Source organism: Castor canadensis, chromosome X (assembly GCF_047511655.1).
Source record: "Castor canadensis chromosome X, mCasCan1.hap1v2, whole genome shotgun sequence".
NCBI classification, from domain to species: Eukaryota; Metazoa; Chordata; class Mammalia; order Rodentia; family Castoridae; genus Castor; species Castor canadensis.
This window is the reverse complement of record NC_133405.1, coordinates 41,256,372-41,278,622: the sequence shown is the minus strand read 5'-3', so window position 1 is coordinate 41,278,622 and position 22,251 is coordinate 41,256,372.

Sequence of the window (22,251 nt, the reverse complement as noted above, 5' to 3'; positions counted from 1 at the left end):
AAATGTTGGTTTTTCAGGTTCTTTGAAGGTAATCTAACAGCACTAGATATAGAATTAAAGCAAGCATCTTAGTTGTAAGTGGCACACAAAAAGTATTAAAGTTGGATTTGATATATATAGTGGGATGTGAGAAAAAGAGTTGGAGTTTGAGAGAGAAGATGTACATTAGATGAAAAGGGAGAAAGGTGGCTGGTCACCACTGACTAGTTTACTCTTCCTCTTGATTTTGCTAGTTATTTATTTATTTTTTATGGAATAAGGATGTGGTTGAACTAAGGAGTGTAAAGTTTCAGAAAGAAGTAAATCCAATTATGAAAAAGTTGAGGTCAAAAAGAAAAAGGTACGCTTTACTATCAAAGATTTGTTTGATTATCTGTGCCACTTCTTTTCTCCTCTAACATGGATGATGTTTAAAAGTTCAGGTTCTAGTAAATTACTGAGATAACTCTTTGGGAAATGTGTGTGCCAAATAATTCAGAGGCACAGTTAACCAAAATACCTATACCACAATTCAATGATCAAATGCTATCAGCTAGTTTGTCTCTTCTCTGTCCTTCTGGTAGTTCTTTGAATGAATTGAACACTGAAATTGTTTCAGATTTTAAAGCCAATGAGGCATAATTCAATGGCAACTCACATTGTTTTTATTTTTGTGGTGATGGGAACTGAAGTCAGGGCCTTGAGCATGCTAGGTAAGCCCTCTAGAGTGAACTATAGCCATAGTCCTTTCATACTGTTTTTAAACATTGAAGTCCCACTATTAATTTTCTTGCAAAAGAATTCACCCCCATATTTACCATTCACAAAGAAGGCACAAAATGGCTCCTTTGTAATGATTTTAAGGAGGAATTCACAGAAAGTATTAAGAAGAAACACTATTTTATGGACTTTATTTATATTATCCTATCAGCTTGAACTGCAGTAGTTGAGGACAACCAGAAAGAAGCTTGTTGACAGGGAAAGTATGAAATATAGAGAATGATTTTCACTATACAATGTAGCTAGAATTTTGGGAAATTGGGAATAGAGGTAGAAAGGGTAGAAAGATGGGATATTTATGGCTATTATGGTTGACTCACAGTAGAACAGGTATTCAAGTATTTCATAATAGCATGCTACTGGCTTCTGAAATGATGTTATAATGACAGTGAGAGGCTCTGAATTGGTAAGTATACCAACACTATTGTATGAGGCTCAACTCACAATCATTCAAAATGACTTTAAAATATATACTAGCTAATTTTTGAAACTGAGTTGGCATTACAACATTCTGGTTTGTTTTTAAAGAATATTATGTAACCTACTTGTTTAATTATTTTCACCTAATAATGACTTATGTCTTTCTGTATAATTGAGCCTAACTGTTCTCTGATTTTGGAAGGACTATTTATAGCAACAATCATTATTTATGGTATTTCTATAAAGGAACCTGCATAGTAATGATTGTACTTTTTAGATTTATTATCAATCTTTTATATTCTAGAAGTGTTATTATACTCATTTGTATTCTCATTTTATAACATGTAGTATTCAGGAGAATGAACTCTTGGGAACACTATGCAATATGGATTATAAGAGACATTTATGATTCATTTACTTTCATAGTTTCTTTAAGAAAGTGCTTGTTGTACAGAAACAATGATAGCTCACAAATATGAATACCAAGGAAGATTCCCAGGGTCTTAATTATTTGTATTGTTTCTAACCATATTCTAGTTGCTGAGAGGTTAAAGCAGTGTTCTTTGAGTTATGTTCTCAAGACTTTGTTTCCTGCACTTTAAAATTTAAAACACATTCAAGAAAATTAGCCAAGAGCAACGTATTGAATAGTTACTATATGAGAGATTCAAAGGATGTGTAGAGCTTTAGTACTTAAGGAAAAAGAAGTTTTTGAATTTGGAATGAGCAGTACAAACAGGAGAAACGGTACAGGATTATGTTCAGATCAGTATTTGGTTGAAATGAAAGAAAGCTTTCACGCAGGATTAAATTGGAAAATGGCTAGAAAGTTCAGAATCAGCTTGTAAGAAAGCACTGGTGGGAAGGGAGAGGTAGCGGAGAAAAGGGTAGGAGGAAAAATATGGTGCAAATACTGTATACACATGTATGTAAATGCAAAAATGATACCTGTTGAAACTGTTCCAAGAATCAGGGAAGGGGAGATGAAAGATAGCAGTGCAGCAGTGGGGATTGGATTCAAGTATGATATATTTGATACACTGCAAGAACTTTTTCAAATGCTACAATGTACCCCCCTCCAGCCCAACAATAAAAAATAAATAAAATAAAATAGAAACAACAACAAAATAAAGAAAGCTTGAATGTTAAGTTAAGCAATTTGTTTTACCTTATAGAAAGTGAGGTGCCATAGAGTACCATTTTAATTCCCTTTCTTTTGTGGAAGAAGCATTTCAGATTTCCATTATCTATTATTTAATATGGAATATAGACATTTATTTGGAAGTATAATAGTTTGTCTATTAACATGATGATCCATAGAGATATACAGTATTTTCTCTATGTGAATTTTCATATGAAGAATGAAATTGATTCATATTTCTACTCTTTATAATTGGAGGTAGTAGCAAATATGTAGTCTATATCTTTAGGCAGTGATGCTGATCATATCATTGCTGACTTATTAAATTCCAACAATGCACAAAGGGAAGCATAAATCATATAATGTGGGAAGATAGACTTTGGCATGGTTGATATTAATCAAGGAGTTTTAAGAGTAAGTATAAAACTGTTAACCTCTTTGGGGTTTTCCTTCAGTTAGAATCATAAAAGAGACTGGCATCTGAGTGAGATTTGAGTTGTGTGAAGGCAGAGAAATGACATGTTTACTTTATCATTGCCAACATCCAGTATATAATGATGTGACTGACAAATATTTAGAGGCTCAAAAAGAACTTGTTGAGTGAATGAATAATACTCTGCAACTTCTGTGATTCTTGCCAGTGTGATTTACTTCCTATACATTTCAGTCACCCAATGGCACTTGTACATTATCACTATGACACTTCCACTATTAAGACATGGTATTTAATGAAATGTATAATCTTGAATGGATAATGGATGCTGAACGAAAAAAATTTTACTCTGAACTCCCTTCTCATCTCTCCTCCCTCTCTACATATCTATCATCTGTCTGTCTATCTATCTATCTATCTATCTATCTATCTATCTATCTTCTATCATCTATCTATCATCTATCATCTATCTATCTATCTATCTATCTATCTATCTATCTATCTATCTATCTATCATCTATCTATCTATCAATAAATTCCAATACACATATACGTAAATGTAAAAACAATAAAATAAAAGGAGAAAGATTAAAAAAGAAATGAATCAGTTTATTTTTTCATTCTGCTAAGGAATAGGTGGGTTGTTAACACTTTACAGATACTAATTGCTTTATGTAAGTGATGACACATCTCACTCTATGAATATTTAGAAATAAAATCTCTGACTTATAAAAAAAAAGAATGGACCATGAACAAAAAGGAGACATTAGGAGGAAAATTGGTAGTATTTGGATAGCATCTTTAGATTAGGTAATAGAATTACATCAAAGTTAATTTCATGATGCTGTATTTACCTCAATTATAAGATGTTAACCTTTGCAGAATCTAGGCAAAGATCACACAGAATTACTTTTATGATTTTTGCAACATTTATGAAAGCCTGAAATTATTTCATAATGAAATTTTTAAAAAGTTATACTAAAATCCTTGTTGCACCCTTAGGATTATATGACTATTACATTATATTACTCATTTCATCTCCCTCATTCTCACTTCTACTTACACCTTCATCATGAATTTTGGTCCTTTGATATCACAGTATTTTCCACATCTATTGGAATTGTTCTTAATCTCATTGGCTTCCCTTACCTACTCTATAGAAAGAAAATCTACAGTTTAGCATCTAGTAAACATTTCAACTGATGTCTTTGCATGGTCCCCAGAATCAACCAGACTTTTCACCTTTCATCATTACTATTGTCATCCACAAACTTGAATCATCAACTTCTCAACTGTTCTGAGGATGCTAAGAGCTCCTAGAAAGTTAATAAAATTGTATGACAGTATCTCCTCATACTTCCTTCTCTGAGGCTCTTCTAAATGCTTTATAATATTTTCACAAATATCTTACTTACTTCCAAGCACATTGGGCTTACTCATTTTATAATACTCAAACACAATTAATCCTGCCACCCAAACATAACCACAGTTAACCTTTAGGGATATATTATATTCCTATGTAGAAAGATGATATCTCAATAGCTGAAATTTTCATGATGAGTTTAACATGAAGTTCATCATACGCTTTTTAAATTAATTTCCTCATTTAATAATATAACTTGAGAATTTTGGTAGCTATCAAATATCATGGAGAGTAATTTTAATTGCTAGAATATATTTCAAGTCACACATGTTGAAATAAGGATATATCCCTTTATGACAATCTTGTTAGTACAAATTCTTAATAATGAAATAATGGGAACAAGGGAATCTGTACTTTTAAAGTTTATTAATCTATATATTCTTTTTTCTTTTAAAAGTTTGAACAAATTTGTATCCTTTCAGAAATGAAAGAGGATGTCAATTACAAAGCAAATTTATACTATTGTCATTTGTAATTTTAACTTTCCCAATTTAAAGAGCATAAAACAATAGTAATTACAATGGTATTATAGGTTGGTTTTGCATTTCCTTGGTTGAAAATGTTTTAAATGTTCATTGGCTATTTGCGTTTCTATTTAGTTTTCTGTCCTGTCATCCTTTTTTCTTTTCCTGAAATGGTCTTTTATATCCATAATTTACGTATTTCAAAGAACACAGATGTGGAATGAGATGGTGGATTTTTTTTTACTTTATTTTTTTTTGTTCATTTATTCACATGTGCATACATTGTTTGGGTCATTTCTCCACCCTGCCCACCTACCCCACCCTTCATCCCTCCCCTCCTCAGTTTCAGGCAGGTCCCATTCTGCCCTTGTGACTGATTTTGTTGAAGAAAAGACATAAGTATAATAAGAAAGACAAAGCGTTTTTGCTAGTTCAGTTAAGGATAGCTATACAGAAAGATTCCTACTATTACTCTCATGTACCCATGTGTTACGACCCATGTTGATTCAACTCTAACTGATCTTTACATTGGTTCCTGATCCCCAGCTAGTGATAACCTGTTGTTTTAAGGTTTCTGTATTAGTTCCTCTGGAGTGGGGACATCAAACGCTTTCATGTTTTGGGTTTTCTACCTATTCCTGTATCTCCCGTATGTGCTCTCCCCTTTTCTTGTGATCCAAGTCCAACAACATTGCTGCATTTGCCCTAGATCTAAAGTCTGCATATGAGGCAGAATACACGATTTTTGGTCTTCTGAGCCTGGCTGACCTTGCTCAGAATGATGTTCTCCAGTTCCATCCATTTACCTGTAAATGATAAGATTTCATTTTTCTTCATGGCTGAGTAAAATTCCATTGTGTACAAGTACCACATTTTCTTGATTGAGATGGTGGAGTTTTAATTTTAATATATTTTATACCTATTTAGTATTAGAAATAGTAACTTAGCCTACTATATAAAGAATATATAGATAAATAGCTTTCCAAGTTTATTATTTACCCTTTAATTTATGATATTTTAGCATAGAATTTTTAAATTATTTTATTTTTAAATTTTATCTGTTTTACATTTATTTACAAATGCATACATTATTTGGGCACACTCCCTGCCTCCAACCCCCCCACCCCCCACACCGCCACACCTCCACACTCCAGGGAGAGCCTGTTCAGCCATATTTAGTTCTGCGATTTTGTGGAAGAGGAAACATAGGAGATAATAAGAAAGATATGGCATTTTTGTGGTTTGAGAGAAAAATAGCTATATAGAGAGATTTCTAGCATTGCTTCCATGCACATGTATAATACAACCTACATTGGCTCATCTCTACCAGACCTTTTCACTACGTCCTGGTTCCCTTCCCACAGTGGCCAATGCCAGTTTGAGATTACTATATTTGCTCCTATACAGTGAGCTTATCAACTACATTCAAGTTTTAGGTTTCCTTCCCTTTCCCTATTCTTCCTGTGGGTATTCTCCCCTTAGCGTGTGACCCATGTCTAATAATAGTACTGCATTTGTTTGAAATCTATAATCCACATATGAGGGAGAACATGTGATTTTTGGCCTTCTGAGCCTGGCTAACTTCACTTAAGGTGCTGTTCTCCAGTTCCATCCATTTACTTGTGAATGACAAAATTTCACTCTTTGTTGCTGAATAAAATTCCATTGCATATAAATACCAAATTTTCTTAATCCATTCATCAGTAGTGGGCATCTTGGCTTTTTCCATATTGTGGCTATTGTGAATAGTGCTGCAATAAACATGGGTGTGCAGGTGCCTTTGGGTATATCCCTAGGAGTGGTATTGCTGGATTATATGGCAGATCTATGTTTAGTTTTTTAAGAAGCCTCCATATTGTTTTCCAGAGTGGTTGTACTAGCTTACATTCCTACCAACAATGTATGAGGGTTCCTTTTCCCCCACATCCTTGCCAGCATTTTTTGTTGGTGGTGTTCTTGATGGCAGCAATTCTAACAGGGGTGAGGTGGAATCTTAGTGTTGTTTTGATTTGCATTTCCTTTATGGCCAGGGATGGTGAGCATTTTTTCATGTGTTATTTTTTTACCATCTGGATTTCTTCCTTTGAAAAAGTTCTGTTTAGTTCAGTTGACCACTTCTTTATTGGTTCATTGATTTGGGGGAGTTTAGTTTTTTGAATTCCCTATATATTCTGGTTATCAATTCCTTGTCTGATGTATAGCTACCAAAGATTCTTTCCAATTCTGTGGGTGGTCTGTTCAGTTTAAGAGACCATTTCTTTGTTGTGCAGAAGCTTTTTAATTTTATGTAGTCCCATTTGTCTTTCCTTTCTCTTAGTTCTGAGACACTTGAGTCCTACTGAGGAAGTTGTTGCCTATACTTATTGCTTCCAGAGTATTCCCTCCTCTTTCCTGTCCCAACTTCAAGGTTTGGTGTCTGATATTAAGGTCCTGAATCCACTTTGAGTTGATACTAAAACAGGGTGATAGGCATGGATCTAGTTTCAGTTTTCTGCAGGTAGAAAACCACTTTTCTTAGAAACATTTGTTGAAGAGGTTGTCTTTTCTCCATTGTATGTTTTTGGCACCTTTCTTGAAAATTAGGTTGGCAAAGCTGCATGGTGTCATATCTGGGTCCTCTGTTCTGTTCCACTGGTCTTCATATCTGTTTTTGTTGCTATGGCTCTGTAGTTAGAATTCAGGTATTGTGATACCTCCAGGGTTGCTCTTTTTGCTCAGTATTGCCTTGGCTATTTGTGGTCTTTTGTGTTACCAGATGAATTTTAGGGTAGATTTTTCAATCTCTATGATGAATGTCATGGGAATTTTTATGGGAATTGTGCTCAACATGTAGATTGCTTTTGGTAGTATAGTCATTTTTGCTATGTTGATTCTGCCAATCCATGAGCATGGGAGATCTTTCCATCTTCTGTAGTTTTCTTCAATCTCTTTCTTCAGTGGTTAGCAGTTCTCCTTGTAGAAGTCATTTACATTTTTTATTAAGTTTATTCCTAGGTGTTTGATTTTTTTGAGGCTACTGTAAATGGAATTGTTTTCCTACATTCCTTCTCAATTTGTTCATTGTTGGTGTATAGAAAGGCTACTGATTTTTGTAAGTTGATTTTGTATCCTGCTACATTGCTGAAGCTGTTTATGGTGTCTAGGAGTTTTTGGTGAAGTTTTCTGGGTCTTTGAGGTATAGGATCATGTCATCTGCAAATAGAGATACTTTGACTATTTCTTTACCTATTTGTATTCCTTTTATTTCTTCTTCTTTCCTTATTGCTCTGGCTAAGAATTCCAGGACTATGTTGAATAGGAGCAGGGAGAAAGGGGACACTTGTCTTGTTTCTAAGTTTAGAGGGAATGGATTCAGTTTTTCCACATTAAGTATGATGTTAGTTACAGGTTTGTCATATATAGCCTTTATAATATTGAGGTACATTCCTTCTATTCCTAGTCTTCTTAAACCTTTTATCATGAAGTAGTGTTAAATCTTATCAAAGGCTTTTTCTGTATCTATTGAGAAGATCAGGTGTTTTTTGTCTTTTCTTCTATTAATATACTGTATTACATTTATTGATTCGCATATGTTGAACCATCCCTGCATCCCTGGGATAAAGCCAACTTGATCATGGTGAATGATCTTTCTGATATGTTGTTGGATTCTGTTTGCCATTATTTTATTTAGGATTTTTGCATCGATGTTCACTAAGGAGATTGGTCTGTAGTTCTCTTTTTTGGATGTGTCCTTGTCTGGATTTGGGATAAGTGTAATACTGGCTTCATGAAATGAATTAGGTAGTATTCCTTCCCTTTCTATTTCATGGAAAAGTTTGAGGAGTGTTGGTATTAGTTCTTCTTTAAAGGTCTAGTAGAATTCAGCAGAGAATCCATCAGGTCCTGGACTTTTCTTTTTTTGGGAGACTTTTTATTGTTGCTTCAATTTCATTATGTGTTATAGATCTGTTTAGGTGGTTAATATCCTCTTGGTTGAGTTTTAGATGGTCATAAGTATCTAGAAATTTGTCCATTTCTTCAAGATTTTCCAATTTTTTGGAATATAGGTTCTCAAAGTAGTCTATGATGATTCCCTAGATTTTCATGGTGTTTGTTGTTAGCTCCTCTTTTTCATTTCTGAATTTATGAATTTGGGTCTTTTCCCTCATGTTACTCAGATTTGCGAGAGGCTTGTCAATCCTGTTTATTTTTTCAAAGAACCAGCTTTTTCTTTGTATGGTTTTTTTTTGTCTCCATTTCATTAATTTTGGCTCTTATTTTTATTATTTCTTTCCTTCTGCTTATTTTGGGTTTTGCTTGTTCTTCTTTTTCTAGGAGTTTGAAATGTAGCATTAGATCATTTATTTGAGATCTTTCTGTCCTTTCAATGTATGAGTTTCTGTGTGATTTTTTCCAAGAGCTCCTCTTTGAGGGATTTTTTTGGTAAGCATCACTGGGCTCCTTAATGATATTTATCACTGTTGTTTGGGTCAGGTACTTGGTATCCATTTTCTTCATTTCCCACTGAATCCTGAATTGAATTATTTTTTTGAGGAGTGTGTTTTCCATCCCTTTTTCTTCTCATTGCTCTACTTGGTGCTGTGTAACTATGTTCTTAATTGGCTATTTGGAGGTTTTGATTGCCTGTTTTCTTTCCCTTGGTTTAATTTTTGTGTTGTGACTGACTGGATTGTTAGCTAAGTTGATGTGCTCTTTCTGTCCCTGGCCTGGAGGTGTAATTTAGCAATAACAAATTCACAGGTTTAATGCCAGACCAGTTGTTTACATATTATATAAACAGTGGGAGTTGGGGGGTAATAGTTATTAGGCTAGATATGAAAACGTGGGTGATTGGTAAAGGTGGCACTAAAAGGGGGTTGGGAGAAGAGGTATGCAGGCTGCTGGATTTTGTGGCCCTTGTGTGTGTTTGGGTGTATTTCTGTTGTTGTAATAGAGGGTGCTTGTGTCAGGGATTGCAGGGAGTTGGGGGTGTACATTTGGTACAGTAGACTAGTAAGCAGGTGGTGAGCATGTAGGACGGAGGGGTAGTGTGGTGACAGGTTGGAAAAGGATAGGAAGGGGAGGTGAAGACAAGGGGAGAAAGTGCATGAGCAGGGGCAGAAAGAGTACTTGGGAGAGAGAACCATGGATTGTTTTATGTGAAAAGGAGGGAAAGTGAAGGGGATAAGAATAGGGATAAAAAAGTAGTGATGGTTAAGTTAATAATCCAGAAGAAAAACCTCCCAAAAAATGCTAGGTACTGCAACAACTCAAAGGTTAGTCTGGTAAAATTCTGCAGTTTTTCCTTTGGTGTCCAATCCTGGTGTTGGCATGAAAGCAGGAGCTCTGATTTGGTCTCTGTATGTGACTGGCTTGTGAGTAGGATTTGGTTCCTTCTGTCCACAGGGAAATTTGCAATTGGTTGCTGAGGTAAATCACTGCAAGTTTGTGCAGAGTGGTCAGAGCTGTTGTTGTTTTCACCAGGTGGCAGCTGTGTTGCCCTACAGCTGCAACTCTGTTTGGTATGGTCCTCCCCCAGCAGGGTGGGACAATTCAATTTTGAGTATTGCCCTCTGTCCCAGGAGATCAGTTCAGAGATCCACCACCTGCCCCAATTTGTGAGGTTGGCTTGTTGCCCCACCCCTGCTCTCAGCCTCTGTTGCTTTTACCACCTTTGTTCACTAAAAATTCAGCACTGAGAGTCAGGGTTCCACCCCCACCTCCATTAGATTATGATTTGCTGTTTATGCTTTTCAATTTTTGGGGGGGAGGGGATTCAATGTGCCCAGGGGCTGTGCTGCATTGTGTTCCCAGGGGGTGGGTAGGGGAGTCAGCATGTGGTGTGAGATGCTTACTTGTTAGTTCTGCAGATTCATGCAAGCAGCTTTGGAATTGGCCAGCTGGGAGAAATGGCATACCGATTCTCTCAGCACATCACAGTGTAGGGAGGCTTTCCATGGCTTATGGGTCCAGGATGTCTCAGAGTTGGATTCTAATTGATGCTCTATCTTTTGTTGAGAGGGAAAAAAATCACTATGGGGCTTTTTTTCCGGAGCATGCTTCAGTGGCTGTGCCATGCAAAATTTTCACGGTTGTTAGTTGCAATTAAAAGCTGTTTTAAGGGTCAGTCTTTGAATTTTATGTGCACATAATGTGTTGGCAGGTTATTATGTTGCCTAGAAGCAATTAGAATTACCCAAGTGTAGCTCCAACATCTCAAGTTGGTTCCTGGAGTCACAGAGCTTAAGATTTCTGATTCCCTACCCTAACCACCATCGTGGATCTCTTGTCGGTATAGAATTTTTAATGGTAGCATAACCTTTAATAGTTTATTTTATTGTTGCCTCATTCATTTATGCTTATCTAAAATCAATACTTATAAATTGATGTAAAATACAGAGCATCCTTGTGTGTTCATAATAATTTAAAAATTTTCTAGCATTATTTAGTAGATGAACAGCTTCTTCTCTACTGACCTACACTTTTACACAAACTAACTTGGATAAATTTGTGAATTTTTTTATTTCATGGACTTTTCCTCTAGACTCATGCCATTAGTAATCTATTTAAATTATGTTTTTATATACATTTAATAAATTATCATGCAAGTCTCCACTCAATAATTTTTTAAGTCTTTGACAAATTTGCACATGCATTTCTCCACTGAAATATTTAGGATTACTTTGAAAAGGTAACAAAACAATATTATTTGGTTTCTTCAGATTATTACACTAATTTGGAAAATAGAACAGTTATAGTGTCATCTCCTTTAGGAAAACAGTGTATTTTCATTGTCTTATTTCATGTCATTCCAAGTTTTGTTGTTTCTGTTGAGTTTAATACCAAATATTTACTTTGTCGCTATTTTGAAAACTCTGTTAATGGTTTTGAGAAATACCTTTAATTTTCCCTGTAAATGCTTTTACAAATGGAGATTAGATTAGATTTTCAGGCCTCTTTGCCTTTCAGGCCTCTATCAAAATCACATGTGAGCATGCTTGTCTTGTTCCTGATGTTAGAAGAAATGGTTTCAGTTTTTCTCCATTGAGTATGATGTTGGCTATAGGTTTGTCATATATAACCTTTATTATGTTGAGGTACATTCCTTCTATTCCTAGTTTTCTTACAGCTTTTATCATGAAAGGATGTTGAATTTTGTCAAAGGCTTTTTCTGCACCTATTGAGGTGATTATATGGTTTTGTCTTTGTATCTGTTACACTGTTGGTGGGAATGTTACAATGTTGGTGGGAATTCCACCACTATGGAAAACAATATGAAAGCTCCTCAAAAAACCAAAAATAGATCTGTCCTATGACTCACTCCTAGGGATATACCTAAAGGAGTATGAATCAGATTATTATAAAGACACCTGCACACCCATGTTTATTGCAGCATTATTCACAATAACTAAGCTATGGAAACAGCCAAGATGTCTCAATACTGATGAATGTATTAAGAAAATGTGATATTTATATACAATGGAATTTTATATAGCCATAAAGAAGAATAAAGTTTTGTTGTTTGTAGGCAAATGGATGAACTTAATCTTTTTTTAACATTTTTATTTTATTCATATGTGCATACAATGTTTGGGCATTTCTTCCCCCTTCCCCCCACCCCCTCCCTCTCCCCCCCAACCCCTAGCTACCTGGCAGGAACTATTTTGCCCTTATCTCTAATTTTGTTGAAGAGAGAGTATAAGCAATAATAGGAAGGACCAAGGTGTTTTGCTAGTTGAGATAAGGATAGCTATACAGGGAGTTGACTTGCATTGATTTCCTGTGCATGTGTGTTACCTTCTAAGTTAATTCTTCTCAAACTACCCTTTTCTCTAGTTCCTGGTCCCCTTCTCCTATTGGCCTCAGTTGCTTTAAAGTATCTGCTTTAGTTTCTCTGCATTGACAGCAACAAATGCTATCTAGTTTTTGAAGTGTCTTACCTATCCTCATATCTCCCTTGTGTGCTCTCGCCTCATCATGTGATCAAAGACCAATCCCCTTGTTGGGTTTGCCCTTGATCTAATGTCCACATATGAGGGAGAACATGAGATTTTTGGTCTTTTGGGCCAGGCTAACCTCACTCAGAATGATGTTCTCCAATTCCATCCATTTACCAGCAAATGATAACATTTCATTCTTCTTCATGGCTGCATAAAATTCCATTGTGTATAAATACCACATTTTCTTAATCCATTCATCAGTGGTGGGGCATCTCAGCTGTTTCCATAACTTGGCTATTGTGAATAGTGCTGCAGTAAACATGGGTGTGCAGGTGCCTCTGGAGTAACCTGTGTCACATTCTTTTGGGTATATCCCCAAGAGTGGTATTGCTGGATCATATGGTAGATCAATGTTTAACTGTTAAGTAGCCTCCAAATTTTTTTCCAGAGTGGTTTTACTAGTTTACATTCCCACCAGCAGTGTGAGAGGGTTCCTTTTCCCCTGCATCCTCACCAGCACCTGTTGTTAGTGGTGTTGCTAACGATGGCTATTCTAACAGGGGTGAGGTGGAATCTTAGTGTGGTTTAAATTTGCATTTCCTTTATTGCCTTAATCTTAAGTGAGGTTTACCAGGTTCAGAAAGACAAAGGCTGCATGTTTTCTCTCATAGGTGGAATATAGACCTAATACAAATATAAGCAATCTTATGACAAACAGGTTACACTAAAAGGATGTCACTAATGAGAGAGGGGAGGTAAAAGAAGGAAGTTAAGGTGAATATGGCTGATGAACTTCCAATACAAGAATGAATATAGAATTTTTAAACCTGTTGAAATCACCATAAGAAGGTGACTAAGGTAGTAAGAAAAATAGAGGAGATGAACCAATTCATGTCATAGTAATATAAACATGGAAATGTGACAAGGAAACTCCCTGTATAGCTATCTTAAACAAACAAAAATGTCATTTTTCTTTTACAAAAATGGAAAACAGGAGGGCAGAACAGGTCCTACCTGGGGTGTTGTTACCACTGGACAGGGGAAGAGGTGGGGAGAGCATGTAGGAGGTTGAATATGGTGCTAGCATTGTGTACACATGTATGTAAATGGAAAAATGATGCCTGTTGAAATGATTCCGTATGGGGAGTTAGGGGATAAAGAAGAATGATGGAGGGGTGAATACAACTGTGATACATTGTAAGAACTTTTGTAAATGTCACAATGTACCCCAGCAAAACAATAATTGAAAAAACTGTATTTTTTAAGTGGAAAAATAAATCACATGTGATAAATTGCTTTGATAAATTATCTCATATAACCTTTATGTTGAACTTTCCCAGCATGTCTGGAGTGAGTGTTGGTATATGCATTAAAATTCAGCTCTTTTAGTGGTATAGTCCTATGACTTTTAACAAATACAAGCACCCATGTAATTACCACCAAAATAAAAACATAAAACTTTTCTATCGCATCTGAAAGTTCCCTGTTATACTTTAGATTCAGTCACCTTCTTTCACTCTTATCCTCTGGCAACTATTGAATGTGTCCAGTCTCAATAGTTTTTTCTTTTCCAGATAATATGTAAATGGAACCTTAAAATATGTCTCATATTTTTCACTTAGAATAGTACATGTGAGATTAAACTTTGCTGTTGCATAAATACTTCCAAAATGATATTTATTAGACATATGTCTAAAAAATTATTTATCCATTGAAAAATTGATGTATATTTAGGTTATTTCACCTTTTAAATAAAGTGACTACAAGTATTTCTGTACAGACTTTGTATGAACTTATACTTTCATTTTTCTTGGATAAATACTTTAGATTAATTACTCACATGACAATTAAATGTTTAACTTTGCAAGGCTTCCAAACTCTCAAAGTGGCTGTAATATTTTAAATTTCTTCCACAATTGATGGAAATTACAGTTGCTTCACAACCTTGTCAACACTTTGTAATGCCAATTTTTTCTTGTAAAATATATTTTACCTGTTCTAACATGTATAGACATGTCTCATTTTAATGATTTTATTGAGATGTAATTTACATATCATTAAATTCCTTTGTTTTTAAGCGTACAATTCAATGGCTTTTAATGTGTTTAGAAATACATGCAACCACTTCCACACAGTCAATTTGTAGAACTTCAAAAGGAAATCCCAGTAAAAGAGGGGGTTGAATTGATCAAAGTTAAGTATATTCACAGCTGGGATACATTGAGAAACCCATTTGAACATTGACTTTGGAATTAAAAATGAAGGATAAGACTGTAAAATAGGTAAAGTGTGTGGGGGAGGGGGAGGGTGAATGAAGAAGATGAAGGTTGATGGGCTTTACATATATGAGATAGAACAATGAATCCTCTTGTAATTGCTTTAAGTGGGGCTGGGAGGGGTTAGGGGGAAGATGGTGGGGGCAATCTAACCAATGTACAAAGTAAGGCTATTCAAAAATATCATAATGAATCCCACCTGCACAATGAATATATGCTAATAAAAATGAGAAAAAAACAAAAAGAAAAAAGAAAAAAAATTATTTCTGAATGAAGAAAAAAAGGGAAACCTCATACCCCTTATTTAACAGTCCTTTACCTCATCACCTTTGCTTTTAGCCTTAAGCAACCACACTTTAAGTTCTGTCTCTACAGTTTTCTTATATTTCATGTTTTTTTGTGACTGGCTTTTTTCATCCAGAAAAATATTTTTGAAATTCATCAATATTGTGGTGTATTCATGTTTCATTCCTTCTCATGGTCAAATAACATTCCATTGGATGAAGTCTACATTTTTTATATCCACTGGTCCATTTGACTGGATGTACAGTCAAGTTGTTTCAGCTTTTTGGCTGTTATCAATAATGCTGCTATAAACATTCATGTACAAGTTTTTTGTGATGAGATGTTTCAATTTCTCTTGGGTTCAAATTTCTTTTAATAGACCTTGTTTTCAGAGTAATTTGGAGTTCTAACAAAACTTCTCAGGAGAGACAGTTTTCCCACAAAGCCCTTAACTGTCATATATGCGCAGCTACCCTACCATCAATATTCCATATGTGAGTGACACATTTGTTAAAATCTTGTTATAATCAAACTTGTGTTGATACATCATTATTACATAAAATCCATTATGACATTAGGTACTGTACAGTCTATGAGTTTGAATTATGATGACATGTACCTAGCATTATAATTTCATGTAGAATAATTTTTATGGCTCTAAAAATCCCTTGTGCTTCATTTATTCATTGCCACCCTTGATAGTCTCTGGCAACTACACATATTTTAAAAGCCTTCATATTTTCACTGTTCCAGAATGTCTTATACTTGGAATTGTACAGCATGTAACCTCTTCAGAATGTCTTCTTTCACTTAGTTTTTTGCATTTATGCTTTTCCCATGTCATTTCATGCAGTCATTTATATTCATCTTCACATTTATCATTTTTGGTGCATGTTATTTCCTCTTGTATATTCATATTTCCATATGATATCATTTTTCCTTCAGCATATTGAATTTCCTTTAGAATTTTTTGAAGTTTATGCCTGCTTGTGACAAAATCAATTTTCATTTACCTCAAAATATCTTCATTCTTCCTTAATTTCTGAATGATATTATTACTGGATATAGAATTTTTTCCCATATTATTTTTCAGAATATTCAGGATCTGTCTGAATTTATTTCTGATGCTTATTTCACCCAGGTGACTTGCTTCCTTGTATGATCTTATTAGTTTGATTGTAACTCAAAACTGTTGGAATTTGTGGGAAAATTCTGAAGCCTTGAAAGGGAATGGTAAGGGAGTACCTCCTTTCTTTTTGAACACCTATGGAAGTTTATTGCTTTTACTGAATTTATGACATGTAACTGAATGTTTGGGTTTTTTAAACATCTGTTTCAGTTTGCCTTAGGGTTTCTTGCATTAGACAGAAAATCCAAAATTATGGTGACATTGTTTATCACCATGTGGAAGTGATTTAGAAGAAGATAGTCCAATTTTATTTTATAGCTCCACAGAATCATCAAAATGGCCTCATTCCTTGTTGTCAAATCATTCTTAGTCTGTGTCTTCCACAATGAAAATTGATCCAGCTTTAGTTATCAAATATACATTCCAATAAGTATGCAAAAAAAAAGAATAGAAGATGTGTTTCTTCCAGCTACATTCTCTCCCTAGATGGCCATTAAGACACTTACTATGTACCAAAACTCATTTACATGAACACACTTACTTCAAAAGAGTCTCAGAAATACAGTTTCCAGTATTAAGGAACAGATGCTTAACATAAACAGAGTTATGTGACCACATAGGATGCGCATGATCTATATTACGAGGAGATTAATAACCCTTACCAAAATATTATCTGTACCAGTATATTATAATTTTATCAATTGAGAGAATATCTTAATCATCATTTTAAAGCCCATAAAAGGAATTTTCAATATCTTCCATATAATATTTTCTCAATAACTTTTGCTGAAATGTATGGCTGAAGACTTATTTAGTTTCCAGAGTCACATAGTATTTTCAACAACTCAGCTTAAAATTGTGAATTAAGAAAATGTATATGTTACTAACATTGTTTTTAAGTCTATATGTTGACACAAATAACTTCAGTAGTTTGAGTCAAAAGTCAGCTTCTAAATTAATCTATGAACTATATATTTAATATACAAGAACATTCTTAAATCATATTCATATAAATATCTTTGCAATTATGTGTACTCATATGTATACATATACATAAAGTAAGACTGAAATGGTATTTTGCAGCAAATTATGTTTCTGAAAGTAAGTTATAGAGTCACCACTGGTGAGCTAAATCAACATTCATGGATGATTGCATTTTATAACCACTTTTATTAGGTACCAATCAAGGTAATGCTATGAATTTCATAATGAAAAATGACCGGTGTTCTGTAAACAGGTAATGAAGTACAGAAGGTGTAGCTATCTCAGTCAAGGTAATACTTCAGCAGGAAATATTGAATAGGAGTATATATTGAAACAATCTCAGTGTTCATCCTCTGGATACAAAAGTTTTAGATTATGACTTGTCAATAGCACCTGAAACTCGTACAAATTTTTAGTTGCCTCCGTAAATCCTTGGCTCTTATTCGCCTAGTTGTGAAACTTCTTTATCATCTTAATTATTTCCCTTTGATTGTATTTTGCCCAATTACTGAGATCCTACATACTTCCTCTAGTTCTTTATATCCTCTCTCACAAGAGACACACGAAGATGCTAAATTGATCTTTGTGGCTCATGGATTTTCCTATACTTACTAATGTACCATAAAAAATTGTTTCTGATCTGTTATTTTCTTTAGCATTTTACTCTGTGCTAGTAGTAGGAAATGACAGTTTAATTCTTACACATTAATCTTTACTTTATAAGAACATAAATCTTTAAATGATACTAAATAAAAGAGTATTAAGATGATATTCTGGTGTTTCTGATTAAGAAGCATTCTGTCTGCTTCAAACATACAACAATAAAAAAGACATTATAATAAGAAAAATAAAAGAAAACCATACAACATATAAGATAAAAATGTTTATAGATTAAGAATAGAACAGAAATACACTGATTAACAAGTAGGGCTAGTCTTTATGTCCAAATAAAGGCAGAGGTACCTGAGAGATCATCTCCCATGGTTAAACTTGGTTATGTCTTCCACCGAACATATGAGTCCAGATGCAGGCTCACTAACTACCTGAGACCAAAGCCTGGGGAATGTTATTCTCTCTCATGGGTGGATATTGAACCATGTTGCTTCTAAATACAACCTAGAGTTGTACACTAACATAAATTTATGATTGGTAACTTAGCCTGCTGAATTCATCATTGGATCAGAAGTATTCCATGTATACTTTTCAGTTAGCAGAATCAGGAGGAGGCAAGTCCAAGACTAGGTAGGAACAGAGTAGGGAGAGATGGTAAGAAGTTGACAGTTATTAATCAAGATTATTCTGAAAACTCAGGTTTAATCAATAAGAAACACAAGTGAAAAATTAACAATCAAAACTGGTTTTATTATAGATATTTTATTCTAAAATAGATCTGAAGGCTTTAAAATAAGTATATCTGATATACTCAGTGGAAAATGCTTACAAAAAACTAGAAAAATTAAATTGTGAGCAAAACCAAAGACACATCTAATTAGATCATTCAAAAAGAGTGTATCTCTCTCTATCTTTCTGGGTTTTTTCTCTCTCTCTGTATATGTGTATATGTGTTGAGATTAAAGAATCTCAACAAAACATAAACCCCAGAATGAATGTCAATTGGTGAACTGGAAGATAACAGCAACAATAAATTGCCCCAGAATATAGGACAAATATTTAAAAGATAAAAATGAGGAAACAAATTTTATGCAAAGGGTACAGATTAAGAGGTTCCAAGTGAGTTTCTTACAAATTTCCAAGGTAAAGAATAGTCAGAAAATGACAGAAATGTAATATAAGAGAAAAACAATGAGATATTCAGAGTTCTAAACAAACATATGATTGAAAATGAACCTCAAAACCCAAGCAAAATTTTAAAAATGAATCCAAGAAGAACTTTTAGAATATTGGTGGAAAAGAAGCAAAAAAGTCCCCAGAAAGGAAAAAGAATCATACCAAGGAAATCAGATATTCTGACATCTGACTTCATATTCAGAAGAAAAATCACTACTAATTGCATAGTATTCTCAAAATGAAGATGGAAAATAACCCACCACTGAAAAGTAATTCAAATATGGGGCTTAAAATACATTTTTTACACAAATTAGGACTGAAAAGTGTTATTAGCTATAGATCTTCATTGAATGACAAATTTAAAAAACAGTAAATACTAAGAATTGAGTAAAACAGATGAAATAAACATAAAGTTAGAAAAACAAGACTGAGAATAAAATTGAATAATATATAATATATTTGGTTAATTGTTGATACTTAAAGACAGCTTTTTGTATGTGTATGTTGGGGTTTATGTGTAAAATAAAAGAAAATTCTAGAATCTAAACTATAAAATCAGAAATGGGGAGCTATGGAGGAGGAGTTTTGAAATGAGTTATTAAAATTGTCTAAGGTTTTGTTTTCTTTGGGAGAAAAATGGAGATATTGATTTAATTCATACTTCGCTAGCAAATTTTAAACATGAGGTTGTAAATGTTAGGGTGAAACCTAAAATAATAATAAAAAATCATAGCTTTCAAACATGGACCAAAACTGTAATCAATAACAGCAAAGAACAATTGAGTAATACACAAAATAAAATAGTATGAAAATTCCAGTAATTACAATAAATGCCAATACACTAAATTTTTTTTTTAAATTCGTTTATTCATATGTGCATACACTGTTTGGGCCATTTCTCCCACCTGCCCCCCCACCCCCCTCGCTTCCATGCAGAACTTGTTCTGCCCTTTTCTCTAATTTTGTTGACGAGTAGACATAAACAATAATAAGAAAAACAAAGCGTTTTTGCTAGTTGAGATAAGGATAACTATACAGAGAGATTCCTAGCATTGCTTCCACGCACAAGTGTATTACAACCTGAATTGATTCATCTCTACCTGACCTCTTCACTACTCCCCAGTCACCTTCCCATAGTGACCTCTGTCGTTTTAAGGTTACTGTGTTAGCTCCTCTGCAGTGGAAGTTTTGGGTTTCCTACCTATCCCCATTCCTCCCGTATGTGCTCTCCCCTTGTCATGCGACCCAAGTCCAACAACATTGCTGCATTTGCCCTTGATCTAAAGTCCACATATGAGGGAGAACATATGATTTTTGGTCTTCTAAGCCTGGCTAACCTCGCTCAGGATGATGTTCTCCAGTTCCATACATTTACTTGAGGATGATAAGATTTCATTTTTCTTTGTGGCTGAGTAAAACCACATTGTGTATAAATACCAAATTTTCTATATCCAAACGTAAGTAGTGGGGCATCTTGGCTGTTTCCATAACTTGGCTATTGTGAATAGCACTGCAATAAACATGGGTGTGCAGCTGCCTCTGGAGTAGCCTGAGTTGCATTCCTTTGGGTATATCCCCAGGAGTGGGATTACTGGATCATGTGGAAGATCTATGTTTAGAGTTTTAAGAAGCCTCCAAATTTTTTTTCAGAGTGGTTGCACCAGCTTGCATTCCCACCAGCAGTGTAGGAAGGTTTGTTTTTCCCCACATCCTCACCAACACCTGTTGCTGATGGTATTTTTGACAATAGCTATTCTAACAGGGGTGAGGTGGAATCTTAGTGTAGTTTTGATTTGCATTTCCTTTATGGCCAGAGATGGTGAACATTTTTCATGTGTTTTTTGGCTATTTGAATTCCTTCTTTTGAGAAGGTTCTGTTTAGTTCAGTTGGCCATTTCTATATTGGTTCATTGATTTTGGGACAGTATTTTGAGTTCCCTGTTTAGTCTGGTTGTAAGTGCTTTGTATGATGTATAGCTGGCAAATATTTTCTCCCACTCTATGGGTGGTCAATTCAGTTTAGAGACAATTTCTTTTGTTGTGCAGAAGCTTTTTAATTTTATGTAGTCCCATTTGTCTATCCTTTCACTTAGTTGCTGAGCTGCTGGGGTTCTATTGAGGAAGTCCTTGCCTATACCTATTACTTCCAGAGTATTCCCTGCTCTTTCCTATAATAACTTCAGAGTTTCGTGCCTGATATTAAGGCCCCTCACCCATTTTGAGTTGATACTGGTAAGGGTGATAAGCATGGATCTAATTTCAGTTTTTTGCAGGTGGATAACCAGTTTTCCCAGAAACATTTGTTGAAGAGGCTGTCTTTCCTCCATCCTATGTTTTTGGCACCTTTGTCAAAAATAAGGTGGGCATTGCTGTGTGGATTCATATCTTGGTCCTCTATTCTGTTCCACTGGTCTTCATGTCTGTTTTTGTACCAGTACCATGCTGTTTTTATTGCTATTGCTTTGTAATATAGTTTGAAGTCGGCTATTGTGATACTTCCAGTGTTGCTCTTTTTGCTGAGTATTGCCTTGGCTATTCCCTCAGTGAGGTATGGCTTGTCTTCAGGTTCTGGAGAGCAGCTCCGTAGCTCACCAGTTGTCCTACTTTGCAGTTGGGTTTTCACTGTGTTTGTTTGCTAGGGGCTTGTTTCTTTGCCTTGCCCCCTTTCTCTGGGGCAAGGTCAGTGATCTGTCAGCCAGCCCCCTGCTGTTTGCGTGTTGTGATGGTTTGCTGATTATTTTTCAATTTTGCAGTGTCATTTGACTTTGGATGTTGCTCACTGATTCAGGAGATGAGCTTTTTGAACTGCTACCTGCCCTATTTCAGGCAGTGGCTTATCACTGCCCACTGTCGGCCATTCTGCCTTTCCAGCCATTTTTTTACTGAAAGTTTTTGTGGCTCCTTGCTCTTCCTCTCTTCTCCAGTGCACTTACAGCACCCCAACCCCTCTGCTGTGTGTTAGTTTTCAGTTTCTTGTTTACTCAGTTTTTTTTTTTGTGTGGGGTGGGGGGATCAGTCTGCCCAGGGTGCTATGCTGGTTTATCCCAGGGGTGGCTGGGGGAATACTGTGTGATGCTCCACTCTCACTTGTTTGGTCTGCCAAATGTCTCCCAAGCATGTTTGGAGCCGGCTTCTGGCGGCATGAGGGAGCCCTCTTGTTTTCTCAGTGTAACATTGCATGGAGAAGCTTTGTATAGGCTAGGTGTTCATGGAGTCAAAGTTTTGATTCT